We start from the raw sequence: 21,939 nt of genomic DNA, 5'->3' as shown, positions 1-21,939 counted from the left end.
TAGGGGGAATCCACCTTACTGATGGAGGGTTTTTCCTTTTTCTGTCTATTACACCCAATTCCTAACACTCCCACATCATCTTTTTACCTTTCTTATTTCTTGGTCTGGAGTGTGATGTTATAGAGGGGGAGAGAGAGAGAGAGAGAGAGAGAGAGAGAGAGAGAGAGAGAGAGAGAGAGAGAGGATAGCAGATGGAAGTGCCTGTAGAGATGTCTTCATAGCCTACAATCAGAGACGTCTGCTCCATCAGCTATGAAAACCACACAGGATAGGGGCCATTCACCTTCTCCTTGTTAGGAAATGATAATTCTGAAAGGTCAGTAAATAATTGCTGTAGGCAGTGGAAGCTGCCTGGAGGAGGTAATGCTAAGTCAGGAATATGGACTCTGGGGGGGACTAATCAACGACATTCCAGAGTCAGCTGGTACCGAAACAAAATCGATTTCATGACCCCTGCCTCTGATGTGGGGTAAGGTGAGCCATCTCCTAATACCACCCGCCTTTGCAGTCACCAGCTGTACCTAAGTATTCACTGCAAAGCTTTATTATCGGCCAACTGGCACGCACCTGTGTGATGAGGTGGCGCAGGAGGAAGTTTGAGATAACAAAGTGACAGCTAGCTCCTCAGTCCTTCAGGCAGAGGGAAAGGGAGAGCACAGAGCAGCATATGTGGTTGACAGACGTCTGTGACTGGAATTCAGGGCAGGTGCGTTTGAATTTTATCTTCAGATGCAAGCCAAGACTTGAGGAAGAGAACGCTGGGGTTTTCTAAATAAACTCAAGTCCCATAGAGAAGAATTTCCCAACCGCCACTGATTTAGACAAGTAATAAAAATAGAGGAGTTTATTAAATCTTATTCTTTCCATCATCATGTTGGCAAGGGAAAAGAGAGAGAGAGAGAGAGAGAGAGAGAGAGAGAGAGAGAGAGTAAATTCTCGCACACATTTATAAACCTGCAGTAATTCAGACTTGATCTACAGTCAGACAGTTCTTTTATATACACTAGAATAATATTCCAGACCAATTTCTTAGAAATGTGTTGTTTCAGAAAAACTGAAAATTTCCAGCTCGCTCTAAGATTAGCCAAGCTCAACCCATCTGGCTGGCTCCAGCTCCATCTAGTCTATGAAGAAGTCTCCATGGGACAAAAAAAAAAAAAAAAAAAAATCTGCCTTTATATTTCATAGGCACAAGGTGAGGTTTGGGCACCTCTTAGGTAAACAGAAATAAGACATCACGTCATCATCATCAAAGATTCAGACGATCACCTTTTTCACTCTCCAGCTCCTCAAACCCACTGCGCACTGGAAGGAGATCCACAGTCTGAAATCTTTCCGCCAACACAAACTATCCCAGCACCTCTGAAATTCTTTGTCATTTCCAAGTGTTGACAAACTCTGGCCTGATGGGCTTGTATTTCCTAACACAAAACCCCTTCAGGGAAGGCAGTTCTCACCTAATCATGGGAGTGAGTGAGTTGGCTGATAAGGAGACCAGCAGGGAAGCCATGCCAGGCAAGTGCCAGCCGAGGGCAGGGGTCAGTTTCCCCCAGAAAGGAGGAGGAAGAGGAAATGCTATGAGATGGAGACAGAGGGTCTGTCTACAGGGTGGCAGGGCAGCATGTGTATGCAAGTTGCACTTGCCTTCCTAATGCCACAGAGCAGGGGACAGTGCCCCAGTCCCCTTGGTCTGGAGTGTGATGTTTTAGAGGGGGAGAGAGAGAGGGTAGCAGATGGAAGTGCCTGCAGAGATATCTTCATAGCACACAATCAGAGACGTCTGCTCCATCAGCTATGAAAACAACATAGAAGGACAGGGGCATACAGAGGATGTGTCCCAGAGGACAAAGACATGCAGAGGAGGAAGACAAGGCTTAGCCTCAAAGGTAAGTATGGAAGAACTGAAGGCTAGTGATCTGTTTCTGAAACGGGTTGTAAACAAGGCAATCATTGGAATAATTTCTGAAGTTGAATAGATTCTTGGGTTTTCTAGATTTCTGGAGGATAGATGTTCGTGTTCATTCATTCACATTCATTCTCTCCCCTCCCTTCCCCCTCCCCTCTGCTACCACCAATAGAAAGGGGACACCTTGAATTCTCAAAGCTGCCAAGCTATGTACCAACCTGGGAACATTTCATATGGAAATCAGAAACACCAGCATTGACTTTCAATATCCATAAACTCTACCTACTTCTAACGGGATGTGAAGCCACACCAAAAGGAATTAAATAATTCTTTCTTAAAAGCCTATAAAAAGGGGGCTGGGGATGTGGCTCAAGGGGTAGCGCGCTCACCTGGCATGTGTGCGGCCCGGGTTCGATCCTCAGCGCCACATACAAACAAAGAAGAAATGGGGGCTGGGGTGGTAGCTCAGTGATAGTGTGCTTGCCTGGCACATTTGAGGCACTGGGTTCAATCCTCAGCACCACATAAGAATAAATTTTAAAAAAGAAGAAATGGATTAGGACTAAATAATGAAAGAATAAAGAGAAAAGTATCAAACAGAACCTAGGTGTTACTTCTCTGGCTCTTGCTGCTTTAGGTACACTATTTCAATAAATACAGATCCACTAATGTTTACGTCTGTGTAGATACAGATCTCCAGTGTAATAGGGATTTCGGAAGAAATGAGTCATTCTATTTCTCCCACCCCACCACAGTATGGGAAGTCTTGCTGCTTGTGTCTCAAAGGACATACCATGGCATCATCCTCAGAAGCAGCATCTCCTTCCTTTACCCAGTCTACAGCCAATATTCTCAGCCTTGGTTATAGATCAGATTCACCTGTGGAACTTTCTAGTCATACAACTGATCAGCAACCCTACCAGCTCCATCAGACCTGAACATGGGGCCTGGGTTCTATTATTATTATTTTATGAAAGAAAAAATACCTTTCTCACATGTTTTCAGTGGAATGTGGACTAGTTCATTCTTTTGGAGACTATACACTTTGATATTGCAATTCTACATATAGGAATTAAATTATGCATCAACCACAGAAGTGAACAATGGCATCTGTGGCAGAAACCAATCTAAATGCCTAGAGGTGAAGTTAAATAAATTATGGCAATCCACACAATAGGATTCTATGCAGCTGGTTGATCTAGAAGTACTAACATGGAAAGAGCTCCAAAAGATATTAAATAAAAAAGGCAAGTTGCATAATATTATGCATTATATGCCTGTAAGTGTATGTACATACATTTCCATATTCCTGCATAATATATACACACCCACACATTAAAGACATACATATGTATACACACACACACACACACACACACACACACACACACATGCTTATAAAGACAATAGAAATGTTTGGAAGAGTATTCAAGAAACTGCTGACACTTAAATCCAAGAATGGAATATACTCCTGCAGGGTTCTGACCTTATTTTACAAGGACCCTATCTTACTTCTGTAATGAAGAATCCTTAAATAATTTTTAAAAATCTCCACTAGTAGTTCTTATGTGAGGCCAGAGCTGAGAAATGTTAGTCTAGAGGAAATAGCCCCTGTAAGGAGCTTGCAAACTGCAAGCTTGCTTGTAGGGAAATCAACCACCCACAGGGGGAGTTTATGCCATGTCATAAGTATGATCTACCAGAAGGTGGTGCCGCAGAGGCAATCACTCAGGACTTCAACCAAAACTCTTAGAGTAGCAGAAGATTGGGGTTCATGAAAAATTGATTGTCAAAGGACTATTTCACTTATGCCCCAAAGCATTCAATGCTACTTTTCTCTATAAAGGGAAGTTTACACACATGGATGCCATATATATATTTTTTTTTCCTGTAGAAAATCTATACTTTACGTTACTTAATACATTCAAATATCACATTGGGAAAACGTGTCTCGGCAAAGAGTTGGCCATGCCCACTCAGGCCTCTTCCTTTCCTCTCCTCACTGTTCCCTGTAGTCTTTTCTCTGGTTTACACATTTCCTTGTCTTATTCCAGGGTTGATCCACAAAGTAAGATGGCAGTGAGTCATGTGGGGTGTTGGTCCTTTTGAATTTGTCCAGATTTTCAGCCCAGATCAGGTGCTTCAGACACAGGGCAGCCCAGGGCAAGAGCCACGAGCTTGCCTGCCCTCCCTCCCACTAACACTGATGTTCTGGAAGTGGGTGTGTTGCCACAGCAACTTTTAAATCACATCAATTATACCGCCTCTACCCTCCCAGCATCTTTAAGCACACCATGCTTGAGACACGTGGTTCACTGCCCTGGAGGTGCAGAGCTGCAGGGTCCTCCCCTTGCAGCAAAGTCCCCCTTATCTGGGTTGGGGGAATAAACCACCTGCCCAGATGTAGATGTGTATATATTAACCACCATATACATTTTTAATTCTCTTTTATTCTCCTGTTTTTTATATTTGCTGGCCATATCCCATAGTACTCTGCTCTATGAATTACCGGTGCAATTTAATAGACATTAACTCTTAATATCAATCAAGGAAAACTCAGCGGGTCATTTATTGTATCCTTCCCTATTTTTTTTTAATAATTGTAGATGGACAGAATACCTTTAGTTGTTTATCTTTATGTGGTGCTGAGGATCAAACCCAGTGCCTCACACAGGCTAGGCAAGTGCTCTGCCACTGAGCCCCAGCCCCGGCCCATGTATCTTTCCTTTTTGTCCATATCATTTTTGCTGATTCTTCAATACGTAAATCAAGGACCTTCTTCTCTCTCTTCCTCCTTCTCCCTATTCAGAGCTGGCCATTCTTTTCTTCCTGGTGTTACCTTGCCCATTCTCTCATACCACCTGTCATACTCCATTTACAGTTATTTATCTCTTTGCAATTCTCAAGCGTCTCCAGTTCAAAGGATGACATCTTCCTTATCTCTGAATCCCCAGCACAACTCAATGCCTGGTAAACAGTTGGCCCTCCGTGCAGTGGCCAGAAAATGAATACATGGCCTCCAAACATCCATGCATGGGGTTCTCCACTAGTGACAGGGAAAATGGCATGATGACTGTTTCTCTGACTCGAGAGAAAGGCCTGAGGTCCATATATATACATGCACACAAAGGCTTCTGCAAAAGGAGAACACAGAAGGCCCATTCCCTGAGATTTTTCTTTCCTCTTTTTCAGATCCAAGATGCGCACTGAAAGGGAGGCTTCTCCATATGGAGAGAAGGAGCGGAGCCCTGAAGAAGGAAGCCGTAACATTCCTGGAGTCTTCACAAGGCAGCCTGACATCTGGTCCACACTCGGGGAAAAGAGGCCACATCCTCACATGCGGAGCTATTTTTGCATTCTGAGCTCTGACGCCTCGCTCGTAGAGCTTGCCTTATACACAGGAAAGGGAAGGGCACTAATATTTACCAAGTGCTGGCTACGTGTCCCCAGAAGTATCTCAAAAGAGCCTCCTGCCCACGTTGTGTGTCTGCACAGAGCACTCACCAGGCATGTCTGAATAGCACACGGAGGGGACACTGAGTAAGCACCTCCCTCCCCACGCCTGGCTGACGGGAAAAGCACAGCTGATGCCCAACTGGGCCCCTGTATTCACATACGCATCTTGGTAAGGTCTTCTCACCCAGCAGATTCGGACTGAATATGCCCCCCTGCTGTGCTAAGCGAGATCAGCACACCCTAGGCACAGGGCCATGGATTCTGATCTCTTCCATGGACTGGGCTGTGGGCTCGTACCAGTGACCTCAGGAACACAGCAGCACTCCGTGTTCCTAACACCCCTGGGCCATCTCTAAATCTTCCTGGAATGCTGTGTATCATCTCCTAGTGCTTCTTCTCTTCTAAGACCAGATCCAAAGGAGCTTTGACTTTGAGAGTCATGCAAAAGCACAGAATTCATGTTTAAATTAAACCCTTCATGGTTTAAAAATAGAATCTGTGTGTGAAAGCTAGCCTCTCTGATCTTTAAAACTCAATTCCCTGGAGCTGGCTGCAGCCCTCGGGCCTCCACAGATGCGCCTTCAGGTGTCACTTCTTTGCTCTTTAGTTCCTCCACCTCTAGGTTCCCAGAACAAATCTATGATGATACCATTCCATCCACACAAGTGTTCCGACGGTTCCAGAAGTCTTGCTACCTTCCAGCAGCAAAGAGCCCTCTACTGAGAGACGGAGGAGGGCATCGGCCAGCTCATGGGCTCTGGTGCTAGAGGCCTGGCGTCCTGGCCTGGCCTTGCTGTCACTGACTGCTCACTGCAACATTTTGCTAACTCTCTGGGCCTCAGTGTTCCCATCTGTCAAAAGAGATAATAATAATACCTACCTACTACTAATACAGAAGCACCCAGAGGTAGCTTAGAGATTTAACATAGTAACGCATATTAACCACATTGTGTCGAGCCCAAATCACAATAAGAGCTGAAGCAGGACTAGTTGTTATTGTAATGTTTCCTTTCCCACCCATCATATGATGGAAGTTCTATATTCAGAGAAAAATTGGTGCAGAGTTGATTGCCAGAGTTAGGGTTTGATTGCCAGTCAGGAGCAAAGAGGGAAGCACTGCTGTCTCTCCTGGGAGCGCTGTAGTGATGGGCATGGCCCCACGCCCATCCACTAGCATCCCCTGCGTCTCTCCGGGCAGATGCAGCTCCTGTGTCCTATGCGCTGGCCCTTCTGTTGATGTGGAGGCTGCTTATCTGTTGTTTGCTTTTCTTCAGCAATGAGGAAGGGAGCTCTCTACCCCAGGCAGGCTCCCCTTGGGTTATTCAAGAGAGACGCCTTTTACATTTGGAACAAGACATCCCGGAACTCTGGGCTAACTGGCCTCCCACCCTGTGCCAAAGGGTAACCCAGGGGAATGTGGAATTCCAATGAACCAGGCTGAAACCAGGCTTATTTATTAATACAATGGGTGCAAAATGCTAGGAGGGATTAAGAACGGAGAAAACACACTTTGAATTATTGCAGTTTGGCCTTATGAATAAAACATGTTTCTTTTATTTAAAAAAGTTTCCCAAGACCTCAACCAGATCTGTAATGTGGAGATCCACGGATGAATGAAAAGGTGAATTTACATGTAGACATATCTCTATCTCATATATGTCACATCATTAATTCTGGGTGATTGGAATAAGGACACTTGCTACTTTTTTTTTTTTTTTTTTTGCTTTTCTGTATTTTAAGTCATTCTCAAAATAATTTTCAAATGCTTCTGTCGTATGAATAATCTTATGCACTATTCTATCCCAAGAACTTTGCTGCTTCATCCTGGGAAGAGAGATGCTATCTTCTTAACCCACTAAGAAAGCCAGGCCCAGTAAGCTGAACAGCAGCAGAAAAGGCTTTGGAAAGCATCGATTCTGTATGGGGAACAGTGAGGTCATCCCAAATCTGGGGACACCTCTTCTATCCTTGACCTATTGCTGTCCAGGCAGTGAGCCAGGAGGGCAGCTCCTAAGAGCTACGACTGCTCATGGAGTGGCACCTGGAAGCCCCCTGTCCTCTCCAGCAGGGCCATGTCTGTTTTAGAGACCATAACTGCCGACCAGTGTGGGGAGAAGCACCGTTCTATAAACCAGTGGGACCATCTGCCCAGAGAAGCGACACCCTAATGTGCCTCATGGAGAGGCATCCTCCTGCATCTGTTAAGAAAAGCAATGTCACTTTTAGATGTTCTAAAATCGATGTCCCTCTGTATTCCTTCTTCCCCTCGCCCAGCATGGAACTTCTCTACTTACTCAGGCGAAATTCCCATTGAGAACCTGTGGGCTGAGTTCTAAAACTTCTTACAAGTTAGCTGGGAGCATGCAGGTGGAGCTGCTGACTTCCAATCACATCTCTGAGATGAAGGGGTGGAAAAACTGGGGGTCGATATCCCCTTTTATTTGTAAACACCTAAATCCTCTTGTCGGAAAACAAGACTTTTAAACAGCCAATCAGAAAACAGTAAAATGTTAAGAAAGGCAGCTCGTGGAAGCATCATGGAGGAGCCCTGAGTCTGTCCCCAGGGGGGGTGTCTGCACCGCACCTCTTCTGACACTGTGTTGACTCAAGTCCATCCCGAAGAGTTCACTGCTCTCTCAGGACCCTTTGCAACACAGAGCATGTTGAAAAGCCTCGGCCAGCATAAGTGCTTGTTTAAAATCATTTCTAATGAAAGTACCATCTTTGTAGTTTCATTCAATCAATGCCTATGGAGTACCAGCTCTGGCGGAAAGCAGGTGCTTGAGTGCCTCGGACAGAAGCCCTGTCCCAGCCTCAAAGAAACTTGCCATTTAACCACAGCAGGTCAACAAGGGCCCATCCCGGGGTCCGGGGTGCTGTGGGAGCTGGGAAGATGGGCCTCGGTAAATCTTCACCTGCTTTGTGCACCAAGACAAAATCCTGCAGGATTAAATTACTGTCTCTGGTGTAAGGAGAGGCCAAATTCAAGCCCTACAACCTAAATGACCGATTTTCAAAGTATTCCAGGTTCAATTCATTCCGAATAATCATTATCCTGCTGTTATAATGTACTAAGGAAATGCAATGTGAATTGTCTCAGTTAATTATAAAATGAAATTGTGTTCCCTGGTCCTTCCCAATGAGTTCAGGGGGTAGAAGTCTTACGGTAGCATTCTGCAGGGTGGCAAATGGCAACCAGCCAGGGATTACTCATTCACCATGGCTAATATGCCAAGCAGATAGTCCACACGTGAATGGAGAACTGATGCTTGATGCTGACTTATGTGTGACTCTCAATCATCTACCAGAGCTTTTATTGATTCAAAAAAAAAAAATGTGATGATGGGGCTAGAGGAATAGCTCAATGGTACATTGCGTTCTTAGTAGGTGGGATGTTCTGGGTTCAATTCCTAGCAGCAAAGGGTGGAGGGGGAGAAGAAAAGAAGGCAGGCAGGGAGAGAGAAAGAAAATGTGACTTTTAAGAAAATATCAGTGTCATTTATAAAGGGAAGGAGAACACAGCTCCAAACTTTGAAACTTCGAGTGTTATCGCTGGACCTTTTAGAAGACCTCTTTGAAAGTGCAGGCCAACTTCATCTCTCCAACAACCTCATCTAACCTCACCTGGAATGACTAAGGTGACTACAACGGTGTTCCTCTGTCAAGTAGCACTCCCCCCCTGCCCAGCCCATGAGCTAATGCACCTACCAGCCGTGTGAGAACCTGGCATTATTTTTAAAGCTAATTACCAGCAGGTTTTTGAGACAGGTGGAATGGGTCGCTGTCAGGACCTTCTGCAGAGGAAGGAAAGACCTTGCCAGCTGACGGCAGGAGGCTGCATCCCAGCTCCTGAGATTCTGGGCCTCCTTTGCCACCACGGGGGTCCTCCCAGCAGTGCCCTGTCTTACGGAGAACAGCCTGGCGTGTGCATCTGGCCGGGAGAGATTCCTTGAGTCTCGGCTGGTTGCTGCTTGGCTGCTTGGGACTGAGATCAAAAGGAACCTTCCAAAGCCAATGAATTCTAGAATCGGAATAAGACTTGGCACCTGAGTGATTGCTAGGGAGTCTGTGGGTTGGGTTGATGAGGAAGAAAGTTTATTTCCACAAGAGGGGGCCTCGCTCATTGAGAAAAGAGAAATCCCTCATATTCCAATAAACCTGTGGGTTTTTTTTTTTTTAATCATTCTAATGGGAGTTTTAAAATTCAAAAAAACAACTTTATTTTCAAACCCACGTGAGGCTTTAGGCAGCCACCTAGAAGAACACCGTATGGGGCGGGGAAGGGAAAATACCCAAAAAATTAAATTACACCTCCTTCCTCCTGAAGCCTGTTTTTGAAGTTAGATGTTTGTTTTACTAAAGGCAAAACAGCCAGCTTGGTCCCTGAGAGGAGGGAGATAGTGCTGGGAGTAAGGGTGGAGTGGGAAAGTACAAGGGGGGGAAAACAAAAAGAAATCGAAATAGACAAGTAAGGGAAAATGGCATGGAGGAGGCCAGTTTGTTTATTTTCACAGTGTTCTCCATTCTAAGAAGGCCTGCTGAAGTTCCTTCCTTCAATGGCTGGCTTTGGCCCAACATTCGAAAAGTCTTAGATCTTTGGAAAGAAAGATTTGGACAACAAAGTTGTTTTATCTGGGAGAGTAACCAGTTTACCCAAGAGTTCCAGGACTTTGGTTTTGATGTTATTACCTTGGCCTAAGTTTCTCTGTCCCAGGCGGGAGGTCCTGGCTTGTGTTTACAGATTTTGCAAGGGGAAAAGGTGGCCCGGGAGTAAGGGGGCTTCTCTTAGGCGCTGCTGCTGCTGCTGCCTTTAACTGGATCCTCTTCATACCTGGGCACCTTGAGGATGAAGGTGGGGGAAAGGCAAAACATTTTCCAAAAGTCCTCTCTTCTCTCTCGACACTCTCCTAAGAGGGAAACAACACTTCTCTAACTTACTCCCCAAATAGACACCGCCGTGGATGTTCTGCCAAGGAGTGATGCGAAAGTGTGTTCCGAAGTGAAATGTAAGCTTGGCCCCGTGCCCAGCTCTCTGCTGTATTTTGCACAGAGAGCTGCAGGCTGGCGGGCCGAAGAAACACATTTCTCTCCACGTGACTGCAAGAGCCAGGCAGCCCAAGCAGATTTCTTTGTGTTAATAAAATGTGATCTCTAGACTGTACATACACACTAGCAGCCCTGGGAAAACGTGAGCCAGAGAGAAAGACCCAAAGAAACCCAGGGTCCTGGCTGAAAAGGGACAGCAGCACTCTATTGCACCAAGGCAAGGGGACTGTGGGCCCAGAGAGTGCAAAATGAGAACCCTATCTGAGAAAAGACTCATCAGGGGCTAGGGCAGACGCTGCTTGAGGTACTCCGCTGAACCCATCAAGCACCAGCCTGTGCAAATGTTCACTCTTCTTTGGGCTGCACACCAAAGCCTCAGTGGATACTTGCTTAAGATGGAGAGAATACCTAGGATCCAAGATACCTCTCCCCCAAACTGAGACCATCTCGAATATGGCTGGAGGTTAAATGGTACAGATTCTGATCTGAAGGTACGGTGGTGTGACAAGCACACTGATTTCTACTCTCACTCCACAGGGACTCAGGCAGATGCAGTCCACGTTCTGTGAACCAAGACAACCCTGGGAGACAATCACCAGGGGATGGCCTGGGTCCACAGGCACTTGCTTTAGCAGGCAGCCCCTGCCCTCACTGCCACTGTGGCCTTGGTCTCCAGTGGCCTCAGGGGGGATCCAGTGCTCAGTGTCTCAAGCCTGTCAATCTACATTTTTGGTGGGAGGAGGTTCACAGGCTGAGGAGGAAAAGGGGGAATTAGCAGACCTTGCTTACTGGGCCACCTTTCAACATATTAGATTCCTAAATCTCCAGAACCCCCAAATCCACTGTGCCTTGGAGCCAACTTGAATTTCCCAATTTGGAGCATGCATTAGGGCCCCGGGGCCGGAAAGCTGTCGGGGTACAGAAGCAGGACCCCAGGGAACTTAGGAACCTCTCAGGGATGGTCCTGGAGAATGCAGAACTTCACAGGTGGAAGAGTAGAGGGTCAGGGAAGGAAATGCCCCTTGATTTCCCTTCCCTGCTATAAGTACCCCAGCCCCCAGCTCCTCAACCCTGGAGCAGGCAATCAGCCGTAACCAGCTAATTAAGGAGCAGCTGAGTTGATGGGTGCCTCCCAGGCCCAGGTAAGCCTTCACCTTGGTTAATCTGCAAACTGGCTAGTCAGCCTCAGGATAATTGAAAGTTAATGGTATGCAGAGCTCAAGTGCAGTCACTGGGAATAATGAAAAGAGCAGTAGCAGAGGAAATTGGGTCCACTCTCCGTGCACTCTTGTAGCTTCTCCATAGACAATGTTTAACCTCCAGCTCACCTCACCCCACTGCCCAGCACACTCCTAGATTGACCCCCTTGTCACACAGTTGCCTGGATCCCAGGGAGCCCATAGTAAGTGCTCAATAAAAGTCAGTGATTACAAGTCCACTGGTACCGTTCCTGGGTTTCAAGTCAGGAGGCTGAGAGGGCTCAGGCATATTTGGCTAGCTACAAGCAACACACTGGGGCACTGCCAAAAGCACTACTCTTCCCTTCGAATGTTCTTTACAGAAAAGAATATCTGAAGCATTCAAACATCGCCAGCAAAGCAGATCAGCAGCGCAAGAGGATAAAGCACATTCCAAAGTTGAAGAGAAATAGAACTCAGATGATCTGTCCCACTAACATGGATAATTGAGAATCACCCTCAAGCCTGAGTAGAACTGGCAAATTCTCCAGGGCTCCCTTAAAGAAAGTGGCAACACTTCTACTTTAAATTCAAGATGGCAACGTATGAAATATATGGCCCAGTTTCCAGGGAATCTGCAGCCATGCCTCTGGCCACAGCCTCCCAGGACCTGTGGTCTGTGGATGCCTTTGATGGAGCAGGGGGCACCCAGGCCTGGCTCAGCTCGAGCATCCCTGGAATTACATGCTGGACGCTAGCTTCCTTCTATCTTGCAGTTCCTGTCTTGTGACCATGGAACAGAATCAACAGACATTCTTTATTCCATTCTCTCTGTTAAGTTAACCAGAATAAGCCTCCTTTAGAGAGTAAAACAGAACGTGCCGGAGGCTTAGAAAAATACTTTTCCAGGACACCGGAAACAATACTGGCCCGAGTCCTTGGTCTGCTGCCCAGTGCAAGGGACAAGTACTGAAGGATCTTCCCAACCTGCTCTGGCAGGGCAGCAGATACCTGGCACCAGTACTGCCCCACCTAAGTTCCTGGCAGACATCACTAATTAATTCCAGAACTCTTTCCACTGATCCCAGACCACGAATCTTCCAAGATCCCAGAATCTTCCAAGGTGACAATGCCAGGTACCTACTAAGCTATCAAAGCTGGTTGTGAGATGAGACCTACTGCCATGCGCAGTCCTACAAACCTGAACCCAGTTACCTTGAGAAGCAGCCGGAAGCCCAGCTGGCCATTACCCCCTCTGGAAAAGTTGCCATCAAAATAGGTAGCAATGGGCCTTGGCAGCTGCCCCTCTGTGGTTTTCCTTTTATTTTAATATTTTGCCTGGCTAATAAACCACTGCTAGGAAACCCAGCCCTCGGAGCAATGATTCCTGACAGATAACTCACTTTCAGGGTTCCTCTGAAACGCTGAGCACCAGGGAGGAGCCAATGGTTCCCATTCATCATGAAGACCATTTTAAAGGAAGTGATTTGCTTTAATGCTGTTGAATTTTTTCTCCCCAGAAGGTGTCAAATGACTTTTGCTTTTCAGCTTCTAAAGTCCGTCATCCTTTCTGTACGAGGGACAGAATGTCAGATACTTTGTCCATCTACCTGGCTTGGGAGCAGCAAGAGGTGTGATATTTTTGCACCAAAATGTCAACATTAATTCTTCCAGCTCATAGTAGTCTTAGAGCCCAGGGTCACAGAGCTTAAAAACAAAAACGAAACCACCCCTACGTTGTACAGACAAGAAAACTGAGGCTCAGAGATTTGGTGACCAATCCAGAGACATACACCCCAAACCCTGACAAGCCAGCTCTAGAACCTAAAATCGACTGGCTCCAAGTTCAGAGCTCTTTGTGACCAACCCAACTTTGAAGGTGTGACTCCATGGTTCCACCTTTTTTTTGCACATAACCCTCCCCTCGGAAATAATAATGTTAACCCAGTTTGGACTTTGATTCGAATTTCGTTGGGGTCGATTTTCTATTTGGCTGTCCTGTGACGTACTTGTAAATTAGAAGGACATACATTATTCTCCTTTTACCAATGAAGAAGCAAAACCCAGAGAGCTTGATGACTTTGTGGTTCTACTTCTAATTAATAGTGCAGCTGGGACTACACATCAGCTCTCTCTGGGTACCTAAACGAGCATCATGGAGCTTGCAAAGGCCCAGCCCAGCATTCAGAAACCTGGAAGTGAGATTCCAAAGATAGGAACAACAAATGCCATTGAGAAAGTTATCTATAAAATACCAGATGCTGACCCTGAATTCAAACTGAGTTGCAGCGCTGAGCAGGCACAGGCCCGAGGCCTTTCGCTGACAGCATGTTTACCGCTATTTATCCCTAAATAGTGGAACAGGCCACCATATCTGGATAAGGAGATGGGAGCTCAGACTTTAAGTGGTTTGCTCAAAGTTTCACGGCTTCCTAGGGGGCCTCTGATTTCAGATCCAATTCAGTTTGGCGAGTAAAGGGTCCAACAAGGAGGTGCTAATATTATTAGGATTCTGTTTCTCTGAATATCTTTATCAAAGCTGGTTATTTCTGCCTTGACAGTGATTTCATCTGATCTCCATGGTTTCTGGCCACTGAGATAGGCCCACATTTATTTTAAGCCTGCAGTCAAAATGGAAGGGCTGGTAGAAAGAAAGAAGGAAAAAAAAAGAGAGAGAGAAAAGGGACAAATTTGGGCAAAGTATCTATAATACCCAAACCTCTTAGAAACAGACTGAATACCAGGAACAAGTATTATTTCTAACATGAGTTGATTCTTTACAATCTCCTACATTTAATGCTTAACAGGATCCTGACTGAAATACCCCATGGGTACTGCTGTGATTTCATAGTGTCTTTATCTGACTTAAAGTGAGGAGTATTGTGCCCACTATTTTATAAGAGGAGAGCCCAGAGATATATGACAGGATGTGAAAGGGCCAGAATTAAACACCCCTTTCTGGAGGGGGAAAAAAATCTTGCCTCATTGGGTGCTGATGTACTCTGCAATCCCTTAAGATGGCTGTACCTTTAATAGCTTTAGTCAGCCACGCCCAGATGTGCAGTACAGGACACACAGCATCCAGAACCAGGCCAAGAACCCTAGACTTCTAACCTGGCTGAAAAGCCAGGTCATACTAGGTTAATCCTACTTCTGCAGTCAATCAATTTCTAGAGTTGTCTCCTATGGCTAAAACTAGTTTTACACTTTCCTTCCAAATAATCCACTTTAGTTTCCTCAATTCCCTTGTGCTTTCCTACCACTTCAACAGATTTCCCCAGCTCCCTGTCATTTCCAACTGGTGGGGCACAGAGAAGAGACTCACCCAAGGGAAAAGAGAAGGCAGGGGGTTCCTGGAGCACTAGAAACCCACCAATCTGCCTCTCCCTGCTCTGCAGGCCATCGCCAACCACTGGGCAAGTGCCAGTTCTCTCCTTCCTGACCCAGAGGTGTGTCCCCGAGAGCTCTGAAGGAAAAGTACAGACACTCCCTCGCACCCCTGCTACCCCAGCTCTTTCAGGCACAGCATCAGAGGATGGAACTTGTGAAGAAGAAAGACAGCCAGGTCCCCCCGTAAAGCATATGCTATGAGAGGCACTCTCCAAGAAGGCGGGCAGATACCGCCCCATGCTGAGGCTGAGAGGGCTGTGGATGGGGCTGCCCAGGGAGGCGCCTCTTTCCACAGGTGTAACCCACCCACGATGCTCACTGCTCGGCTTCATTGGGACCCTGCCCTTCACTTGCTCACAGGTGGGGAGCGGTTTCTAGGCCATCAGCACTACAGGTAGTCTGTAAGAGGATGATGGAGACGGGAGAAGAAGAGAAAGAGCAACCGCAGAACAAGAAACCCAAGGGATAAAAGCCACCATTTGTATTTTGAATGCTGCTTGATGTGCTCGACGCATCATCTCATTTCCTCCTATAGGAATCCTCAGAAGCAGGTATTCCCATCCCTTCTCACAGTGCAGGAAACCGAGGCGGAGCTGGAAGTTGAACCACCACGTTTTACTGCTTCTCCATGAGATGGGGAAGACTGATGGGATGGACTGCTCTGATGGACGGTCACTGTATTAGTAAAATTCAAGAGAAAACCACCTTTCTCTTTGGAGAGATTGGTCCATGACGTCCCCTATGATGGCAGGTAAATGAACAAATTGGTCTTTCAATTTTGTACATGTACATGAGTGTTTAATTTAAAATATGAAAGTTTTGTGGTGGCATAGCAAGTGGAGGGGTGGGGCAGCAGAGATAAAGGGCAACAATTTGGTGGGAGGCTAATCTGAATTATGGAAATGTCTGAGTGACCGAAATTCTTTTATTATTTACTAATGTATACTTGGGTTTAAAAATATCACTTTAGGGCACATGCCTGTATCTGAGCAACTCCGGAGGCTGAGGCAGGAGGATCACAATTTTTAGGTCAGTCTCAGCAACTTAAGGAGGCCCTGAGCAACTTAGCAAGACCTTCTCAAAAAAAAAGGGTTGGATCGGTAGGTCAGTGTAAAGCCCCTGTTTTCACCTAATACAAAACAAACAAACAAAACCACACAACCCATATTAATTTATATGCACACATGTAAAGTCTTTATAGAGATGATTTTGTACTCAAATAAATTAAATATGCCTTCCCAAAACTGTTTCCTTAATTAACCTGTTTGGTAATATCTTACTTTATAAAGAAGACAATAGATACAAATTTCAGCTTAATCAATTTGAGATCAAATGATCATAAAATCAAAATTAATGAAATAGTATTGCCTAGAAAGCTAACAGGTCAAAAGAGAAATAGAATATAAAGAGGTCCCCAAGAACTTCTTTATACCTACCTACCAAATATTCATGCTTTAAAAAAAATTGATAACTGAATACTACTAACTGGCCTTCTTTGTTTTGGTGAATCTCACTTATATGTGCAAAAACACTAATATTTTGACACGGAACTAATTATTATTTAAAAAAATCATTCACGCATTACTGTCCATTTGAAATAAACATACCTCTGATTTTAAGAGGAAACATGATACCCAGCTCCCCTGGGAAAATGTATTAATATAAAGAAATCAATTATAATGAAATGAATTCTACAAAATTCTTATAAAGTCACTTCTGCAAGTTTATCTTTGCTTGCCATTAGATGCTCTATCTAAAGGCTTTATTTCCATTTTTACATCTTATGTTATCTACTCATTCCTCTGTAAATCTTCAGGGGCCTTTGGCCCTGCTCTGATTGGACCTCAGGTCTCCCTCCTATGTTTCAGAGCTCTATCTAGCAAAGTTTGCATGGTCTCCTTGAGTGACACTAAGCCTAGACCATAATGAATCCATCCTAAGGCGAATTAAGTCTGTACAAACTGTGGGGCAGATGGAGTTCGTTTGCTAATACCCTTTCAAAAACCTTTATATCTCAGGGTATTGCGATCTCTGTTCTGGGTAATCTGATTACTTCGTACCTGGATGATCTTGCTCATCTGGTTTACAGCATTGATTCCCATTGGTCAGAGCCCAGTGGCATCCTTCCCCCAACAAGCCTTCACCTTCCCTATTCAGTCCAACTCAAGAGGCATTTATCGTGCATGAGTGGACAGTGTGCTTAACTCTTTCCGTTAACACCAGAAGTGCTTAGCAGCAGTGAGACTTCTCCACTGTCTCTGCCGGGGTTCCTCAACAAAGACATCAGAGCAGACTGCTACCCAGAGCTAATTAGAAAAGAAAGCATTGCTCTTTCCCACTCAAGGAGTTTCTGCCAAAGCATTTATTTCTGCCGATCCATTTATGCAATTCCACTTTCTGAAAGAACATTTTGTCACAGATGATTTAGTGTTGTAGCTCCCCAGAGCATCTTTCTGTACACGCACTCATTGTTTTTAGGAATTGAGGGTCTCCCAGGCAAAACTGGAGAGCCAAGGGGGTTTAATTATCCCACAAGCCATATCCCATTATAAGACTCCAAACTCCAAAACATCCTTCCAACAATCGTTAATAATAAAAATTTTTAAATCCCAGATTAAACTTCTAAGAGCAAAACTTTTAGAAACACAATGTGACAGGGGAGCTGAGTCATTTTTCAGGAGAGGAAATGAGACTGGCTAGGTGGTGAGTTAAGACAGTAAAATTTGTTAAAAGTTATAAAATAAGAAGAAGAAGGGAAAAAAAAAAAAAACAAAAAAACAAGAGCAGGTGTGGTGACATGTGCCTGTAACCCCAGCAAGTTGGAGCCTGAGGCAGGACAAACACAAGTTCAAGGCCAGTCTCAGTATTTTAGCAAGACTGTCTCAAAATAAAATGTAAAAAGGGCTGGCGAGGGAGCTTAATGGAAAAGCACTGCTGGGTTCAATCTCCAGTACTGGGGGGTGGCGGGGACAAACATTTTAGGAATTTCCACATACAGTCATGGAGTTTGTATCTACCAGCAAGCAATGTAACAGAAATAAATACTATGTCGACTCTTCCCAAAGCAGACGCTCTATTCTGCCAACATTCCTGTAATTGGCTACTGTATGTAGCTGGAGGTGAAACAGCACACACTGTCTGTTAACTTTTTATTTAGGTGAACTGGTTTGGTTATGGCAACTTTTCCAGACTCCTATAATGCTGGCTTAATATCAGAGGACACTTCAGGGGTACCTGAACAAGTTGTTTCAAGCATGTGCCATTCAGCAGCCATCCTCTCCCCTCCCACAAAGCCTCATTCCTCCAGCAGCACTCCCAACAAAAACACACACACACACACACACACACACACACACACACACACACACCACATAAAGAGAGAGAGAGAAAGTATGATGTGCAATTCATTTGGTTTCAGGGAAGACAGGAGCCAGAAATACAAGGTCAAGTCTTAAGCATGCAAAACTGCAATAATAATTTCTTTGTCTCTCAGGAATAAAATTAATAAGCTGGCCAGAAACTTGGCTAAGTTATTTTTAGCTCGATGTCACTGCTGCAGGTAATCCTTACAATCAAGTACTATTTGCACCGATGAGGCAACCGCTCCCCACCCCTGCAATACACGTGCACGCATGCACCCCCCAAGCACGCTCAAAAAGTGGTTCAGTATACTTGTTTGCAAACCTAGTAGGCCGTATAAAATAGAGGCATTTAAAAGCAATGAATGCTAATGGGTTGAGTTTATTAAAATCTATTTTTTTACTCCTACGAGACCAGCCCTGCTTTTGGACTTCTAAATTCTAAACCATTCAAATCCTTCAAACTATTTTCTTGCCAAAAGAGTGTTTCCCCCAATCACCAAAATTATGGGTTTTTACAAGTGAAATATAAACCCTGTGTTTTGGAATTACTTCATCTAGATCATTAGAACATCGTGTTTTGAAAAGCTGTTTGATGTTCAGGCAGAGTATTTATTTTTCAAAATAATAAAAATAAGGAAATCCTGGTTTGCCAGAGGAAACTATTGTCAAATTTCTAAAAATGTTTCAGATCTAACCTTGAACCCAAGTGGAAAGGTCCGCATGCCACTTCCCTGCCCAAAAACCTTCACTGGCTCCCCACCGCCTCTTGAACAAAGTTCAGGCTCTGAAGCCTGGTCCTCCTGAAAATGCCACTCTGACCAACCTCAGCCCCTCCCACTCGTTTCCCTGTCTCCTTCCTGTGAATTTCCTGCACCAGCCCAACTGAATCTGCACCTTGTTCCCTAAACATCCTGGGCATTCCTGCCTCTATACCTTTGTGGCTCCAGGGTCTACCCTTCAATCTGGCTCCCTCTCTGTCTCCCTTTGAGACCCAACTCAAGGTCCAGCTGTTCCAGGAAGCCTCACCCCAGGCGCTCCTGCCCTGAGCAATGGCTGCTTCCTGTGAGGTCTGGCAGCCCTTAATGGTCTGCAATGCTCCCTTATTTATTTTTAAATATTTTCCTCACTTTTTTGATTAACCTCTCACCCTCCTCTTCCCAATAGATATTGGAGGACTCTGTCTAGCCATCATTTGGCCCTGAGAACTTGCCAGTTTGTCCTGCCAATCATCCCTTTGCTTCTCAGTTTCTCACGTTCCTATTAAGTGGCATCTGCATGAGACCAGCAGCTGAGTTGTACTCATCTGCCTTCCCCGAGGTGCACAATGCAAAACAAAGCCCAAACTGATGTTATTTCTGGGACTGCCCACATTGCTCCTTGCCTCCTACAACCTCCTCTTGGTTCCATTCGAATCACTGTTTCACTTCCTAGAGAAGAGTAGTGGAACCCACTTGTGGGAAGAGCTGGCCCACTTGGTGCCAGGTACCCTGCTGGACTCTTCTGGTCCATTAGCATTACAAAGCTCACAGGAACTAGCAAGGATATCACTTTGCAGAGGAGACAATGAAGGTTCAGAAAGATTAAGGATTTACACATTAAAGGACTATGGGGTGGAGGAAGAGGAATTATTTTTCTGGAAGGCTCCTGTCCTCCTTTCCCAAGGCCATCATATGGTGTTATGATTTCCTAACTCCTGAGGTCATTACATTGCCTTCAGATTAATTATCAATACCTGCTATTAAAATTTTGATAGTAGCACTGATGAATTGATTTACCAGCAAATATGACATGAAAGAAATCGAAGCAAGAACTTCTTCAAACTGCACTTTCTTTGATTTTTTTTTTTTAAAAGCTGTAAACAAGGAGAAATGAGTAAAGGTTACAGTTAGACACCCAAGGTCACCGAAAACTCAGAGGCTAAGAGAAGGGCAATGGAGATTAGGCAGAAGAGCAGAGGAGAAATCCAAAATCCTTGATCATAGTGGTTAGCTGGCTCGGAAGGGTCAAATCCCACACCAGGTTTTCTATAAGAAATGAGACTCAATGTTGGTGAGAATGCTGTTCACAGCAGCTGTTATTAAGTGCTTACTGTTTGCCAGGCACTGTGCCTACACTCTACATGCCCTGGCTCATGTGACCTTCAACAATCCCGTGAAGAAGATGCAATGATAACTGCAGAGTTCCAGTTCGGAAACCGGAAGTTCAGATCACTTAAATGACTTGCCTGAGATCATGAATAAGCCTGCAAATGGCAAAGTCAGATTTCACACTCTGGTCTGTTTATCGGGTCCTGAACTTGCAAACACATTGCCATATTTCCTGGATAGATCTATGTCTCAAACACAGGGCATTCTCATAGACACCCTGAGTGCGGAGCTGGCAGGCAACTCTATATTAAGGAAAATTAAGTTTAAGGCCAAACAACGGCTTCAGCTCAAGGCATTTGCTTGGGGATGCTAAATAGAACAAATGAAAATTATTTAATATAGCCAATATTTTTCAGCCACTCTCCCTACAGAATCAAACCCAGACCCTGTGCCTCCCCGTCTCTAACATAGTCTTTCCCAATTTTCTTTTTCATCTTATTAATTCCCCGACTACCTTCCCTCTTCTCTCCATTTTCCCTGCCGAGATATAAAAAATGACTCCTGTGTAAAAGTGATTAGTGCTGGCTGGAAGAGAGGTTTCTGAGAAGCCTAATAAATCACTGCTGTCTTCTCACCCTCTGGCTTTTGACATTAGGATGCTATCAGGCTTTTTTTTTTTTTTTTTTCCTCTTCCCACCTCCCCCACCTTCTTCCCTTCTCCTCCACCGGATTCTGTCTTCCTATTGCTATTTTTCTAGTCTGGTAGGCACAGTGCTGAACTGGAAAGACTTTGCCAAGACCCTTGGCAGGAGTTGGCCTCAGGAATCCTGCCCACCGCAGCGGTGCAGAGAAGATGGGGCCTCTCTAAACAGAAGCTGGAGAGAGAGGGTGAGCTTGGGGTCTGGCTGGAACACTGGACAGAACAGGTTTCCCTGGCCTATCCACCTCCGTCCAGAACTCAGCATTCTCACGCCAGGGTAAGGATTACAATTGCTCACTGGCATTTGCTGTGGTTCTCCTGGGAAGAGAAGCAAGAGGGAGGAGGAGAAGGAAAAAAGAAAAAAAAAAAAAAAAAGGCAAGCCAGCACACCACCCAGAGTTGGGCAAGCTCCACAGGGCACAGCCACGTGCCTGGAGCACACGGTCCTGCAGGCTGGCAGCCAGGGCTTCCAGGGCTCCCACGAGAGCTGGGGGGCTGGGCATGGAGACAGTGGCTGTTTCCACACTGGTCGAACAGGAGTTGCTAACCCAGAAGCAAGGTTGCTGGGTTAACATCAGGGAAGTGATTCGTCCTAACCCAGAAGGAAGAGAAAGGTCAGGTCGGCTGCAGAGAATAAGTATTGGGTATGCTGGAAAAAGGAGAAAAAAAAAGAAAGAAAGGAAAGCATGCCCTATTTTTGCAGAGGAAAGAGGACTGGATGAACAAATCCCTAAATGGAATGGAGAACAGGGGCTGGGAACCCAGGCATTCTTTCCCCTCCCCCCAGGTGGTTGCCCTCACAGGGGACCTATGC

General features: G+C 45.3%; 1 protein-coding gene and 1 long non-coding RNA gene across 5 annotated transcripts in view; both read right to left on the bottom strand.

The window, feature by feature from the left end:
* The window catches only part of Hlf (HLF transcription factor, PAR bZIP family member), a 49,550-nt gene that overhangs the window by 20,255 nt on the left and 7,356 nt on the right, over window positions 1–21,939 (bottom strand). The window lies entirely within an intron of this gene.
* Window positions 4,448–21,431, bottom strand: LOC144376076 (uncharacterized). Its single transcript, XR_013436136.1, has 2 exons — window positions 10,052–21,431; window positions 4,448–9,956 (listed from the first exon to the last, which is right to left on the bottom strand). It is a non-coding gene; the product is annotated as an uncharacterized LOC144376076 (long non-coding RNA).

This window comes from Ictidomys tridecemlineatus, chromosome 3 (genome assembly GCF_052094955.1).
Source record: "Ictidomys tridecemlineatus isolate mIctTri1 chromosome 3, mIctTri1.hap1, whole genome shotgun sequence".
Lineage (NCBI taxonomy): Eukaryota > Metazoa > Chordata > Mammalia > Rodentia > Sciuridae > Ictidomys > Ictidomys tridecemlineatus.
Note: the sequence above shows the minus strand (reverse complement) of the source record. Positions and strands in the feature narration are given on the sequence as shown.